The sequence below is a fragment of the Peromyscus eremicus genome, chromosome 4, assembly GCF_949786415.1.
Source record: "Peromyscus eremicus chromosome 4, PerEre_H2_v1, whole genome shotgun sequence".
NCBI lineage: Eukaryota > Metazoa > Chordata > Mammalia > Rodentia > Cricetidae > Peromyscus > Peromyscus eremicus.
In genome coordinates this window covers 106,336,625-106,352,234 of record NC_081419.1, presented here as the reverse complement: position 1 = coordinate 106,352,234, position 15,610 = coordinate 106,336,625, and positions in this window count along the sequence as shown.

Below are 15,610 nucleotides of genomic sequence, written 5' to 3'. Positions count from 1 at the left end.
GAATATAATCTGTGTCCATTTGCTACAATTTGGACGATTTTCTAGAATGTGTTCTGTCTTATAAAAGGAGCTCTGCTTGAGATCCAAAGATCTGTGTGAATGTCCTAACTCCAGGACTCATCTCTGTGTGTCTCCACTTTAATGAAATGGGAAAAATGAAAACAGATCAGTAGGAAAGCCCATTGAAGTCATGGTACATATGGTTTTCAGCTCTACCCTTGTTAAGAATGTGATACTGAAGAGCTCATTAGAGGGAGTTTGGAAATAGCATTCATTATGGTTTTTTTTTTTAAAAAAAAAAATAGAGGAACAGCTCCACATTTTCATCCCTGTTCTTTGGACTGGAGACTCCTGAACTCATTTTGAAGTAGCGTATCTATAGTGGGGCATAGAGGTCACCCTGTCCGAGGTTGCAATTGGGAGGATGCAGTCAATAGCCATACTCTCAGCCTCCCTGTGGTCTTAGAAGCATGAACAGTCTTCCCAGCACAGCATTGGTGAACTCCAGGACTGAATTCATTTGTATTATTATGTCATCTACTCAACAGTAGGGTTGTTTAGGCTGACCTGCCTGGCTAGGTGTCTCCTTCCTCCTTCATAGCCCCATATGCATCCCTCCCTTAACTGCACACTCACTTACCCAGAAGACCTTCCTCCACACAGGAGGGCTGCTATTCTGTCAAGGGCATAGGCATGTCACGCTTCCATGATAAACCTCCAATCTCTCCAGTAGACCCTGTATCCTTTGAGTGTGTCAACAGACTTCACCTCCTTCTTACATTCAGACGTACTCTCCTCCTTCCATTTATATTTACCTGAAAAACACTTCTGTAAATATCAATGTGTATATGTGATATTCCAGTGAATAAAGTGTATGCAGTTGTCATATGGGATAGTTAATATAAAGAATTATAATCACAGTGTTCAAAGGGTTCCTTGCTAATGTTTTATGCTGTGTTTATATGTTTCGATGTAAATGAAGTAATAGTTGTCTAAGCAACTCAAGCATGAAAGAGAATTTCTGAAGGCCTTCTTAGAACTTGGCCATCTCATACTAGCAAGTGGCCTCATATCTGTGTTCTCTCAGGAGTGTGTTCTTGAGTGTAAATTAGCAGGGAACCATTACCCTACACACCCCCTTATTTATTAATGATTTTTAAAGTGCAGGCTTCTTTCGCAAGGAGACTATTTATGCCTCCAGTTAGAACTAAGGTACTAAGTTAATTGCATTTGTGTTCACTCTTCTCAACACTAACTAAAGGCAAGGTTAAGATACTTTTTAACATATTAAGATAAGTATACACTTATACCTACTATTTCACATTGAAAAGTTAATCACATTTAGTAAAGCAGATCCATTTTCTTGGCCACAATAAGAGAAAAGATGGTTATACAATGAAGCTGTTACAGGTTTTTGTTAAGCATCCAACATTTAAAATAAGTTACTTCTAAAATTGGAGAAATCAAAAAATGCTTCAGGCCCTCAGGCATGACAAACAATTTCAGACTTCACAAGGAAAAATGTGACATGTGGGAGGTAATTAGAAATCTTGACACAAGTTCTGTTTCTACTCAATAATGGTGGTTCTAAAACACATCCTCCAACCATATACTCCCTTGGCCTCAAGAACTCTCTCTCTCTCTCTCTCTCTCTCTCTCTCTCTCTCTCTCTCTCTCTCTCTCTCTCTCTCACACACACACACACACACACACACACACACCAATAGGACACTAGACCAGGAAATGCCTTGAGGACAAAATTCAACTTCTTTCTTTGGTAGATCAAATTCCAAAGAAAGAAATGACCTATAAACGGTACACAGTTAATTCTCAAAGAGCTAAAGCCTTGTCACAGGATTTTAACTCTGGGCCAATGAGCAGCATCCAGTGACTGCCTATATTTCGGTCCAAAGGACCTGGCACACCTTGGTGCCAAGTTCTAGAATATATCAAACCTTCTTTAAGTCCCTAGATTTCTTTGCTTGTTCATTAAAAAGGGGTTGAATCCCCCTTCTGGAAGCCTTATGGTATAGGCATAAGATCAAGAGACAAAGCGTGATTTGCACATGGGGCTTCCTTGTAGATAGCTGTTGGAACCTCATGGTACCCAACTCTATCCAGAAGACATTCAAAGAATAATATCCAGTTCTTATAAATAAGTATTTCTCCAAAAAATTTTTCCATGGTGCATTCTAATTAATATTTGTTTGAACACAAACTCCCTTTTCTACATTCAGTTGAAGATATTAAGTATGTGTATCCTCATGAGTTATGACATATATGTATATGCATAATCTTGTTATTGTGGGATTGCATGTTTGTGAATTTGTTTACAAACTAAAATTTATTTGTAACCCCCAAATCAGTACTCATGATGCTTGTTTAGACACACAAAACAGTGACTTTCAACTGATCCAATGCACATGGTTCTAGCAGAGGTTGAGCAAGCTGAGACTCTGCCTTCTTATTGCAGTTGTAAACAAGTATTTGGTGCAGGACAGGAGGGGCATTTCCATTCCACAGTGCAAGGGTCCAAGTTGAACTTCATACTGCAAAAGACCTTCACATACACACTGCTAACAGCCTTTTTGTTCTGAGTTAACCTTTAGCCTGGGTGTGATCTAAATGGGGCTCAGGAGAAATAGGATACTCATTCACCAAGACAACCCCTTCTCCACTCCGCTTCCCAATCCCAATCCCCTAGCTACATATGAAAAGTGCAGGAGGAGACAAGGAGAAAGCCACCAACACTTAGGATCTCAGAGACCAAGCTGACCACCTGACAAGAGGGGCATGGGAATTATTTACAGGCCTCTGTCCTGGTTCACTATAAAATTATGCTAACTAAGCTGGGCGGTGGAGGCGCACACCTTTAACCCCAGCACTTGGGAGTTAGAGACAGACGGATCTCTGTAAGTTCGAGGTCAGCCTGGTCTACAGAGCAAGTTCCAGGACAGACAGGGCTACACAGAGAAACCCTGTCTTGAAAAAAAAATTATGTTAACCAGGGTGATCCAAGCAGATCTCACTCTGGCTTCTCGGGTACTAGTGCCCCTGTCTCTACTCACTGGCTTCTGTGGTAGCAGACAGTGTGGGCTCCACTATCCTGCTATGTATGCTTTCAAAGTCTATTTAGGTCATGTCTTGTTTATAGAGCCCCAAAATGGTGCTTAAGTGATGTCTGGTGTTCCCAGGTACAAAAAGGCTAGGATACATCTTATATAGAAAATAGATATGTTAGAGAGGCTTTATTATAGAGGCATTGGCCTTGAACTCAATGTCAAGGACTCAAGGGCATGTTAAATAAAGTATGATTAAATGGAAGCATGCATTTAAAAGGTTATATGGTGACCAGTTGACAAAATACGACCAGTGGCCTCAGGTGTATGGCCCTAAGCTTTCCTTACGAGCAACTGATAGTATTTACTAATTCTTTGTGTGTGTGTGTGTGTGTGTATTTATATATATATATATATATATATATATATATATATATATATATATATATCTCCAATTCTGTGTTTAATCACTTTACTGGACATTCTTGTGAAGAACGAGAATTGAGTCCTGTCTCTTGAGTTCAGACCTTGCTTGTCATAACACATAGCTTGGGACACTAGCTAAATGAAACCTTAAGGTCTAAGACTTTAATTAGTCAAATGGTCATTTCTTGCAGCATCCCTGTCTCCCCTCCTTCCAAGTCTGTCACTTTGATGTGGATTGAAACCCTTGAAGAGGGAGCCCTGTTGATGGAAATACACACACTTACCCAAGCCACAGCCCACACCTTCTGCAGACCACATGTCTTAAGAACAAAAGCTTTCTCCCCACCAGAAACCTGGTAACTACAGGCCCGTAGCTCCGTAGTGCTGTTACAGGCAGGGAGGAAGAAAAGCACACGCCCACCTCTTCATCCCACCGTGGAAAGGAGAACAGCACTGACAAATGTTTAACTGAGTGTTTATGTGGCATGTCCAAAGAAAGATGATGATCTTTGCAAAGCCACGGTGAGACACTCTTGCTAATAGGCAATGCCATTTCTTTTCTGTTCTTTTTGTTGTTTTGTTTTTTGTCCTGTTTGTTTGTTTGGTTTTGGTTTTTGTTTTTTCAAGACAGGGTTTCTCTGTGTAGCTTTGGAGCCTGTCCTGGAACTCACTCTGTAGTCCTAGGCTGGCCTTAAACTCACAGAGATCCACCTGCCTCTGCCTCCCAAGTGCTGGGATTAAAGGCATGCGCCACCACCGCCCGGCCTGTTTGTTTTTTGAAGCAGGATCTTTCTAAGTAGCTCTGGCTTCCTGAATCTTGCTAGGTAGATCAGGCCGATTCCTTTTTTTGTTTTGGTTTGGTTTTTAGTTTTTGTTTTTGTTTTTTTTTTTTTCAAGACAGGGTTTCTCTGTACAGCCTTAGCTGTCCTGGAATGTAATATGTAGACCAGGCTGGCCTTGAACTCACAGAAATCTGCCTACCTCTGCCTCCTAAGTGCTGGAATTAAAGGTGTGTGCCACCAATACCCAGCAACCAGGCTGGTTTCTAACTCACAGAGATCCAGCTGCCTCTGTCTCCTGAGTGCTGGGATTAAAGGCGTGTGCCACCACACTTGGCTGGCAATGCTATTTCTTCCAACAGACTCAAACATACAACTGAAGAAGATTGAGAAAAAAGAAAGGATCCCTTCAACACAGATGATGTTCATCTCCACCTCGGAGATGTGGTCTCAGAGATCATGGGCAAATTGTGAAGGAAAACCTTCTGTCTGTATCTGTGTTTCAGCTGTCACTGACAATCCCACTATGACAGTCACATGGCCTTCCACTCAATTCAACATCCCTCTCTGAGAAATAGAAAGGAGAAAGAGGCTTGCCTGTAAATGCACAGATATGCAGACCCAGAAAAGCTTGTTCTGGGCTGCCCTGTGAATTGAGAATGGCAAAAGCCACCTCTTACTTACCTGTGGGAAACACCTTAATGAAAAATGTATACCTTCCCGCTTACCCATAGGGTAGGGACACTGAAAGGGACGAGACATGGCAGGGAAGGAAACTGGGGCCTGCCCCATTCCGTCCCTGTTACGAACACCAGAGAAGTGCAGTGATGTCCAGGGATTGGGAGAGAATTGGATTCAGGTACCCACTAGATCACCAGCAGCAAGGACAACACAGAAGTGGAGCTGGGAGCCATGATGCTATAATCTGACTTGCCATAGGCCAAATGACTTTATTTATCAACCAATCAGAGCAACACATATTCACAGTATACAGAAAGACATCCCACAGCAGAGAAGACGTGAATGGAATTGTCATTTGTATCGGTGGGGTGGGAACCAGGGGGCTAACAAAGGGATGTGGCTCCCAGAGACCAGCAGCAAACCACAGTGCTACTTCTTCCCCTAGGACAAAAGACGGGGGGGGGGGGCACAGGAGCCCAGTGAAGGTTGCATTCCACTTGGAAGGGTCACTCCGGAAGGATGGAGCTCCTAACTAGCAGGTAGTGGACGTATCCCTCCCCTTCCATCTGCCCTTGAGTCTCAGGTAACTCCTCCCATTGGTCCAATCTAACCCAAATCCTGAATGCAAGAAGATTTAAAAAGTGCCATCCAGCTGGGCGGTGGCAGCTCATGCCTTTAATCCCGGCACTCAGGAGGCAGAGGCAGGCAGATCTCTGTGAGTTCGAGGCCAGCCTGGGCTACAGAGTGAGTTCCAGGAAAGGCACAAAGCTATGCAGAGAAACCCTGTCTCGGAAAAAAAAAAAAAAAGAAAGTGCCATCCATAGCTAAGGTTAACTTCTGGGGCACAGATCAAAACCCAGACTGCTTCTGGGCAAGAAGTGGCAATCAGATGGATACTTTGAGGCAGGGCCTTATTTTGTTTGTTTAACAATGGTGACAGCTTCAGCCTTAGAAAGCCACAACATGGGCTCTCCTGTCCTCCTGTCAAAGGGTTTCTCTTACACCCTTCATGAGGGTCTACCCAGCATAATGGTGTCCAGAATGTAAATTGCTAGTCCATCTACATGGGTGTGAGTAGTCGGAGGCTGTGACTCTGCCTTCTCCCCGTGTCTAGGAGTGGTGGATAGAGAAGGGATCCAGTGCTGGAGTCACTGGGGACTTATGGGAAGAGGCTGGGGCCATGTCTATCCCAGGAGCTGTCCATGGCAAACACAGGCAGTTGTGACAGAAACAAAAGTAAGGAAGAACACACTGGAAAGACAGAGAGGACCTCCGGTCCATCCACCAGGCAGAGGAGACAGAGAAAGGCCCTCCTTTCCTTCCAAAGGATGGCAACAGGGTCAGATGGCTTCGACAACCACAACCATAGAGCAGTGCCCATTCCAGGTTCACACCCCTCATTCTGTCCCTAACACGAGAGTTCTTGTGTTCCCACACAGACACATACCATAATCCTGTGTTGAATTTCCTCAAATGAAAAAATTTCCTGCTAGAGAAAGGAGGGATATCCATAAGACTCGAGAAGTAAGTGAAGCTTATAATTCTCAGGAAACTCCTTAAACGTATAAGACTCATAAAGCCCACTCCAACGTTATATATGCAGTAACAACTGCCAGGGAGACGGGGCTCTCCAGACAGTCAAACTGCCTACAAGTTGTACAGAAAGCTCAGGGATGCAGCTTTCATGAGCTGTCATCCATTCTGGAAAGGGCTTTCTCGTGACAAAACTGCGTTTGAGTCACCCACGATCCTGTAAGTCCCCCATATAAGTTAGTCTTGGAGTCTGTCATTGGTGTCCTAGCTGGGGTCCGCAGGCCCCCAGAAAAACTCATCCAAATGTCTGCCTTCAGTATGTGCTTCTGCACCTGCTCTGGGTTCTTCCTGCCTTTCTTGTCTTCTTTGTGCTATCCCTAACTCTTCTTATTGTCACATCGTTCCAATGTTGTGTTCATTGCCAAGTTAGTGACTTAAAAATATGGTTGCCATAACAACTCTTGCAAAAATCACAGGCTGGCTGCTTCAGTAATCAGCTGGCAAGTCTTCCTAGAAACATACCTTGGGAAAAGGAGAGCCGGGTTTCTCTTTTATGGTGACTCAGCACTACGGTCACCACACTCACTGTCAGGCACATACGTTAACTCATACAACCTTCCCATCAATCCTCTTAGTCCATTTTATAGATAAGGGAACTAAGGTTCACAGACATTGAGGAACGCATAATATTAGTAAGGTCCAGAAGTGGGGCATATAAGTATATAGAAACAGGAGTGGAATGTGGATTACCAGGGACAAAGAGAGGAGAGAGAAGAAGGCCTATATGTCACAGGGCACAAAGCTGTAGTTGGATAAAAGATGTGTAAGTCTACAGATCTAATAAGAGTAAGATAACTATAGTTCACAATATTATATTGAACGCTAAAATTTTTCCAAAAAAGAACTCAGGTACACATCACACACACACACACACACACACACACACACACACACACACACACGCATATGCAAGACTGAACTTCAAGTAGCACCTAGATGATCCTAAACCATCCAAGCCAGAGTAACAGCTAACAGAGATCCAAACACCCACACAACACAAGTGGGTTATAAACACATACCAAAATCCATAAACAATGTACTAGCTCCAGATGTGCAAGTCTCAAGAAAACACAAGCAACATGAGAAACTAAAACAAAAGATGTCCTCCCCAAACCACCAGTACCATAGCAATGGTCTCTCATAGAGCAACTTGGATGAACCTCCAACCAAAGAATTCAAATGAACCATCATAAATGTGTTCAAAGACTTCAAAGAGGACACAGATAAACTACTGACTGAAGTTAAAGGGAGCAGGAATAAACTCCTCAATGACTTCCAAGAGAACATACACAAATAGCTGAATGAAATAAGGTTGACAATTCAAAACATGAAAATAGAGTTCAATAAGGAGAAAACAATGAAGAAAACCCAAACTGAAATGAGGCTATAATTCAAAGACTCACTAAGTCAAATAAAAAAACTCAGTGGAAAGCCTCGCCAATAGAATGGATCATGAGGAAGACAGAATGTAGGAGCTTCAAGACAAGGTAAAGGAATTGGATCAAAGAAAATAAGCTTTTTAAACCCATAAACTGAACACATGAGACTTTCCAGAAACCATGAAAAGGCAAAATCTTCTAATTCTGAGGATAAGGAGAATTCCATACTTAAAACCTAATAATAAATAAATAAATAAATAAATAAATAAATAAATAAGCAAATAAAAGTAGAAGAGGGGTTCGTTGGGAAGAGGAAGTGGATCAGTAAGAGTGGGAGGGGGACCAAGAGGGGACCACGAGGAGTGGATGTGATCCAAATACATTATGTACATAGATGAAACTGTCATAATCAAACCTAATATTCTAGAGAATTAATATATGCTAATAAAAACAGGTGGGAAAAATAAAACGCCTGCGTAGACCTATACCCTGAAGGGCTTTGTTTTGGCACCTTTGGTGTTTCTGGTTCTAAGCTGAGGTCTTTGGTCCGGTCTGAACTGATAGGTGAAAAGGATTTTCCCAGTGCAACTTTTTATACATTTGGATTTTTGATTTGCTTTTTTTCTGTGACTATGAAAGTCCATGTAACCATTTCCATTTCCATGTAGGAATATGCTATTCAGGTAAGCTGAGCCCATGTTCTTGGGACACGGCCACTCATATTTGGCTCAGATTAAATGACTTTATTCTCTTTGAAATGAAAGCTATGTTTTTGTCAACAGTTTTAGGGTCTGAAGTGTGGTGCCAAGGATGATCCACTTGCACCAAATGAGTCACCCGGAGTGACACTGTGTCAACATGGGCCCTTTATACTCAATTGTTTGTGTTGCCATCTCAGGTAGAAGTTGGTGAGTTCTTCCCGGGGCCTGGCCCTTCTTTTGATTTGGTCAATAGACAACCAGTTTATTTCGAGTTATTGGAAATTCTCTCTCTCTCTGTCTCTGTCTCTGTCTCTGTCTCTCTGTCTCTGTCTCTCTCTGTGTGTGTGTGTGTGTGTGTGTGTGTGTGTGTGTGTGTGTGTGTCTGTGTCTGTGTCTGTGTGTCTCTGTCTCTGTCTCACATGCATATTTATTTGCTAGCATTTGGCCGTTTTCTCCTGCCACCCCTTCAATATCTAATTCTGCATTTCTGTCTGGATCCTCTCCTGCCTATCAAAAGTTGATTCTTCTGGTTTAGAAATGCTGAGTGCCTGATCGTAAGTATGCTGAAGAGGCATTTATTCCTCCAGCCCAACAGGGAGGGGGATATCAAAGGGGACTTCCCAGGATGTGCAATGGCCTCTTGAGAAAGCCCAAGACAGCATATCTAGACTACAAGGAATCTTATTGGCTCAGCCAAGTAGATACACATGGGAGGTCGTCACCCAATGTCTTAACCCCTCACATTCCCACAAACATGCAGGGTGAACCAGGACTACAGTGAGAAGAACCAATCTGGGGGTGAGAGCTGAGGGGGCCACTCTCATGTGTAGTGCCTGGATTTGACCTGAGCACAAACTCCTCCAGCTGACTAAAGGAGGTTGCAACTTCCAGAAAAAAAGAAAGACACTAAATGGGAAACAGCCCACCATTTGGTACTCCAGCTCATGTTATGTTTGATTATTATGATAATTTAGCTCACAAATATTTTTCTTTTTTTTCTTCTTTTTCTTCTTCTTTTTTTTTTTTTTCTTTTTCTTTTTCTTTTGCCGGAGCTGAGGACCGAACCCGGGGCCTTGCGCTTGTTAGGCAAGCGCTCTACCACTGAGTTAAATCCCCAATCCCTCGCTCACAAATATTTTTAAATGAGCAATATTCCCAAATTGTTTTGTTTTATTTTTTACACACTCAACTGAAATCCCAGGCAATGGAACTAAAGATCATAAATGGGCAGCCTACTTTATTTGGAATTTATAAATCTAAGAAAAAAGATGATGAAATTGTTAACTTACTTTAAAAAAGAATTAAGAGTTTGAAAACTGGAGAGAAGAGAGAGGGGGGAGAGGGGTAGAGATTAAAGAACAGAAAATTAATAAGCATTTTTATAGGTGCATCAGAGTTAAAGATAAGTAACTCTTGGGACTCATGAGTCTGAGCTCAACATCCTCTCTGCTTCTCTGACCTTCTGTATGGTTCTCTCCCTCTGTTCTCTTCTCTAGTAACCTCTAGCAGAACAACTCTGCACCAACAGAAAGGTTGACTTCCTAGAGAAGTTCAGGCCCTACTTAAAACAAAGCAGCTTTCATCAGGACATCACTCTTTCTGACGATTAGCTCCTAAGACAGGGAAAGACATTCCAGTTCTAGCCAAAGTCTGCCTAAGAAGCTTTGTCCTGCGGTCTTTCATGGGCCTCGATTACAACTTAAGACAGAGAGATGTTTGATTTCGGCCTTGTTTTTCTGAGACTGGACTCTGATTGGTGGAAATGTGTTATGTGTTCTTTAGTTTGTGTTCATGAGAATCGTTAATTCCACATAGTCTTTGTGCTGCGCTGTCTGTTACCTGTTAGCCTATGACTACGATTTGATATTCTTCCTTGAAGCCATAATATAGAGGTTTTTATTTAACTACAAATGACAGGTTTGTAGGTTTGGCCAATTAGCAGGTCATCTTTACGTTATCATAACTTAGATTCCTACAACTTGTCTTACGACTAAATATTAACATAAAAGTTATTTAATCTTTGTGTGTCAGTGAATATATGTGCTATCATGAGATATATGCCTGTGATACACTTATATAGTAAAACCTTCTATTCTGTGTATGATATTGCGAGATATATGTTCTGTGGTATGCTTACATAGTAAAGCCTCCTAACCCATGTGTCAGTGTACATGTGTGCTACCATGAGATGTATGTTCTGTGGTATGTTTTACATAGTAAAGCCTCTCACCCAAGAATGATTTACTAAAACTGGTTTATAGGCAAGAACTCATGTAAAGTTAATTCAATTCCTTTTTGTTCAGAATGTAAAATAAACTTGAGGACAAAGTCCTCCACTCCAGCAGCCTCCAAAAGACTAGATTTGTCTATCTGTCTCAATACGCCGATCAAAAAGACAAGTAAGGGCAAGAGACAAAGAAAATAAATTTGTCTGATGTGGCCCTATCAGGAAGACCAGGTAAAGGAGCCCAGAGACCCGTGTCTGTCTTCCGAGTACAACCTAACTTTAAATTTCAAGAGAGAACTGAGACAAGGGACAAGCGATACACATGATTAATTAAGCAAATGTGGTCAGGGTGTAGTCTGTTGGTCATTTCCTGCGTTTTGTCTCTGCAAGGTGTTTCAAAGAAGTCCTTATTGCTTGTGAGGATAGACTGGTTCTTGAGGGGTGATTGCTGCTGCCCCAGGATGTGGCCATGATGCTCTCCTGGATAATTCTCTCATATGGAACATGGCACCCCGGTTTGCCTTCTATTGCCGTGATAAACACCATGACCAAAAGCATCTTGAGGAGGAAAGGGTTTGTTTCATCTTACGAGTTTCAGCCCATTATCAAGGAAAGCCAAGACAGGAACTCGGGGCAGGAGCTTGAAGCAAAATCCACAAAGGAGGGCTGCTTACTGGCTCACTCCCCCTGACTTGTTCAGCTACCTTTCTTAGACAGCCCAGACCCACTGCCCAGGAGCGGTACCACCCACAGTGGCTGGGCCTCCCGCCATCAATTAACAATGAAGAAACGTCCCCACAGGCCTATCTGATGGATGCAATTCCTCAACTGAGATTCTTTCTTCTCAGGTATGTCTACGTTCGTGTCAAGTTGACAAAAAGTGATCAGCATGGGGGGTCTGTCCTGGGATCCAAGGTGACTACAGGTTTGGGATGATAGTTTACCTCCTGCCTTCATGTTTGAACAGGATGAAATGTAGACTTGCTTAAAGAATCAACACATCTACACAGAAACAAGCAGGTGCATGGCCCTAAGCAAACGAGACAGGCACAGGACAAAGACTGAGGTGCCAGACTTTATCCCGACCTTTGATGGCTTGTGGGAAGGCCCAATCAGTGAGTGGTTGATGCTTTTTAGAAAGGGCAGTGCCTTCGTACCCATTATAATAAGACCTGCCTCTTTAACAACTAGCTAATTTAAATTTGTCAGTAAGAGAAAATGGAAATGTCTCTGGGACAGTCAGCATATTCTGCACATGTTTCAAATACAGCTTCTCGGGTTTCATCAGAAAACAGAGAGTTATTTTATCAAGAAAGAATATTTATAAAATTTATTAAGTAAGATAGAAAGTGTGAAAAGAGACAAAAAGGGATATGGATGTGGAAATACGTTTCTGGTAAAAATGGAAATACTTTAGGGTAAGGAAAGATTTTGTATAGTAAAAGTCATACAGTTTTGGCCTAAAAAATGAAGGATTGATTCCCAAATTGACATATGAGGATGCTCTGAACAGGGGAACCTTGTATCTGAGCCTGCTACCCAACTGGTATGAGACTGTCTTAGTTAGGGTTTGTACTGCTATGAAGAGACACCATGACCATGGCAACTCTTATGAAGTAAAACAGTTAATTAGGCTGGCTTACAGTTTAGATGTTTAGTCCATTATCATTATGGTAGGACATGGCAGCATACAGGAAGACTTGGTGCTGGCTACATCTTGATCAGAAGGCCACAGGAAGTGGACTGAGTATGACACTGAGTGAAACTTAAGTAAAAGAGACCTCAAAGTCCACCTCCACAGTGACACACTTCCTCCAACGAGGCCACACCTCCTAATAGCACCACTCCCTGAGTTAATGGGGGCCAATTACATTCCAACTACCACAGGGAACTGCATGCTAATTCACTGGTCATGCCCTTTACTCTGGCTTTCAATTCTCCCTCTTAGGAAAAGCTAATTCCAGGGTCTACACCCTAACCACCCATGTTCCCTGATTAAAGGAGGCTGCCAGAAACTCTGCCATCAAACTCACAGCTTTGGAAAGTTGTGCAGACTGTCCAAGAGGCGTCTTTAGAACTAGACAATTGCTAGACAATCCTATGAAAAGATTCAATAGGATCTTATTTCTCTTTTAAATTGTCAGTTAGATGCCAATTTACCTGACTTCTTTTACAAAGCTTCCAGGAGCTTGTTCCTTATGCAGGAGTCTGATAGAAACAAACTACAGTTACCTCATCCTTCTACAGAGCTCTGGTACATGGTCCAGCCAGTTATACAATTACATTTATGCTAACTTTATATTTAGCCTTATATTAACTTATCTTAATCTTGATTTTAAAATTTTCCTCATTAACTTTGTTCCTTAATGTCCCCCACAAAGTTGTCCAGTTATTACCTCCTGACTTATGTTCTGAATCTTTGCCCTCTGTTAAGTTTTATTGTAGCCCCTTGGATGGATCCTCCTCTGAGGTGCTCTGACTGCTGCCCCCTTCTATGTGGCCCATTTTGTCAGCTGGAAACAGTTAAAGAGAGACCAGTGCCCCCAGACCCCCGAAAGCAGTTTGGGTGATCTCTGAAGGGGGACTAATGGGCCATGGGCCATCCGGCTCACCCCTGTTTTAGCCACTCCGGGTATTGTTTTCAGGACTCAGAACTAAAGCAGCTGGGTTGAAGCCTTCTTTGTGTCAATCAGCCTCTCTGTCTCATGAGCTCTCAAAAACCATTAGGAAAATCTCAGATCAATTTAACATCCTTCGAGACCAACTCGATTCTTTGGCTGCTGCGTACTCCAAAACTAGATCTGACTGCTGCTGAGGATGGGATTTGCACCCTCCTTCACCAATGCTTCTGTGCTAGAATTCTAACTGGTTTGAGATGGGCCCAAAGACCAGACAGAAATTCAACCCCCAGCCTCCTCCTGTGTGTGGATGAACTTTTGGTGCCCTTCACTCTGGCTCCTCCTCATCAGGACCCTGTCACTGAAGAACGGCCTGCTGGTCCAGATCACACAGGGACCAGACAGAAATTCAACCACCAGCCTCCTCCTGTGTATGGGCTTTTGGTGTCCTCTGGCTCCTCCCCGTGATCACTTTCCTCCTTGTTATCCCCATATTAGGTTTCACCCTGTCTTTTAAACGTTTACTTACTGAACTCCCCCTATACCCAAACAAAATGTTCCACGTAGGCTCTCCCATTGGCTCTCACCCTACAACAGCTCCATTTGCTCCGGTTGTTACTGATTCATCTGCAAAAGGAACTTTCGGATGCTGTGGAGAAACTCTGGTTACAATAGACCTGCATCCTTTCCATCCCAGGCCAGCTACAATTCTTTACATTAGTCCCGTTTTCTTCCGTTCCCTCCCTTCAATGCTCCGTAGCTCCCTGATGCTTCTGCTGGCTCATTTTGGTGCAGCACTCTTGGCAACGGGACTAGTCACTGTCACCCTCAATCAACTCCATCCCTACTTGGTCTCACTGGCTCACTCTGTCTCTCCTGTCTCTCCCCTTTCCCTCCCTCCACCGCCCTGGGCAATCTCTCAGCTTTACACTGAAACCAAATCATCTGCTTACAGCCCCCGCCCCCCAGGGGGAGTATTTTTCAAATGTCTCTCCAGGAATGCAGGGCAGCAATCGCATGATCCATCAGGGTGGATCAAGTTGAAGCTCTCCTGCTGTCACCAGAGGACCCCTCTTGAAGGTGTGTGGTGGAGGTAGACTGGGCACTACTCCCCTCCAACAGTGATGCTTCTCAGCAGGAAACAGCTAAGAAAGAACTTACACCCCCACTCCACATTTTCTATACCCCTTTGGGTATATCTGTCTTGGTTAGGCAACTCCAGGAGGGGGGGTCAGGCGGGGCTGCAGGAGGAAACATGCTGCCCACATTCCCTTCCCTTTAGGGTCGCAGCCATCTTTTTTCCTGGCAGACCGCTCAGCTTCCCCTGAGAAAGAGTCTGTCCCCTCACTGTGTGTCCAATAAACACCATCCTGTCTGCTGAAATATTAGATTCCCATCTCTTTAAGATACCTCAGAAATCTAACACATACACTCTCCCTCATACACAGACACCCTCCCTCACACACAGACTCATACGCAAGAAGAGAAAATACACAAAATACATCTAAAATTTAGTAATTACAATTTAAAAATTAAATTTTAAAAAGTACATGGAGTAAGGACTTTACTAAATGTGCTGCCCTAGATTGGAACATCCATTTTTCATCTCTCCCACTACCAGTTATACAAAATTTATTGGTGAAATTTGGCAGCTCAAGTTCCTGGATTCAGACTAGTCAGTGCTGTTTACATATCAAAACGCTTCATTTCAAAATCTACTGAACACTTCAGATGGAAGCTTTGAAAACAGCTCAATAATTCTCTGTCCCCGGGGGTCTTCTTTCCATAGGGTTTTTTTTTAATACATCACAAAACACTGATCATCTTCATTATTTTAAAATTATGGTCCAATGGTACTACGTATATTCATGTTGTCAGATAGACCTCTGGACATTTACATCTTACAAATCTGGAACTCCATATTTATTAACAACAGGGCCCTTTGTCTCCTTGCTCCAGCCCCAAACAGGCAGTCACCTTACACTAGTCACATTGTACTACCTGTTTCTACGAATGTGACTGGACTAAACACCCACATGAGTGCAACGACATGGTGTTGTGTTTCTTCTGTGACTGTCTTATGTCACCTGGCATGTGGTACGTCATCATCTTGTCATATCCGTCAATGCACAAAAGTTTGATGTGAA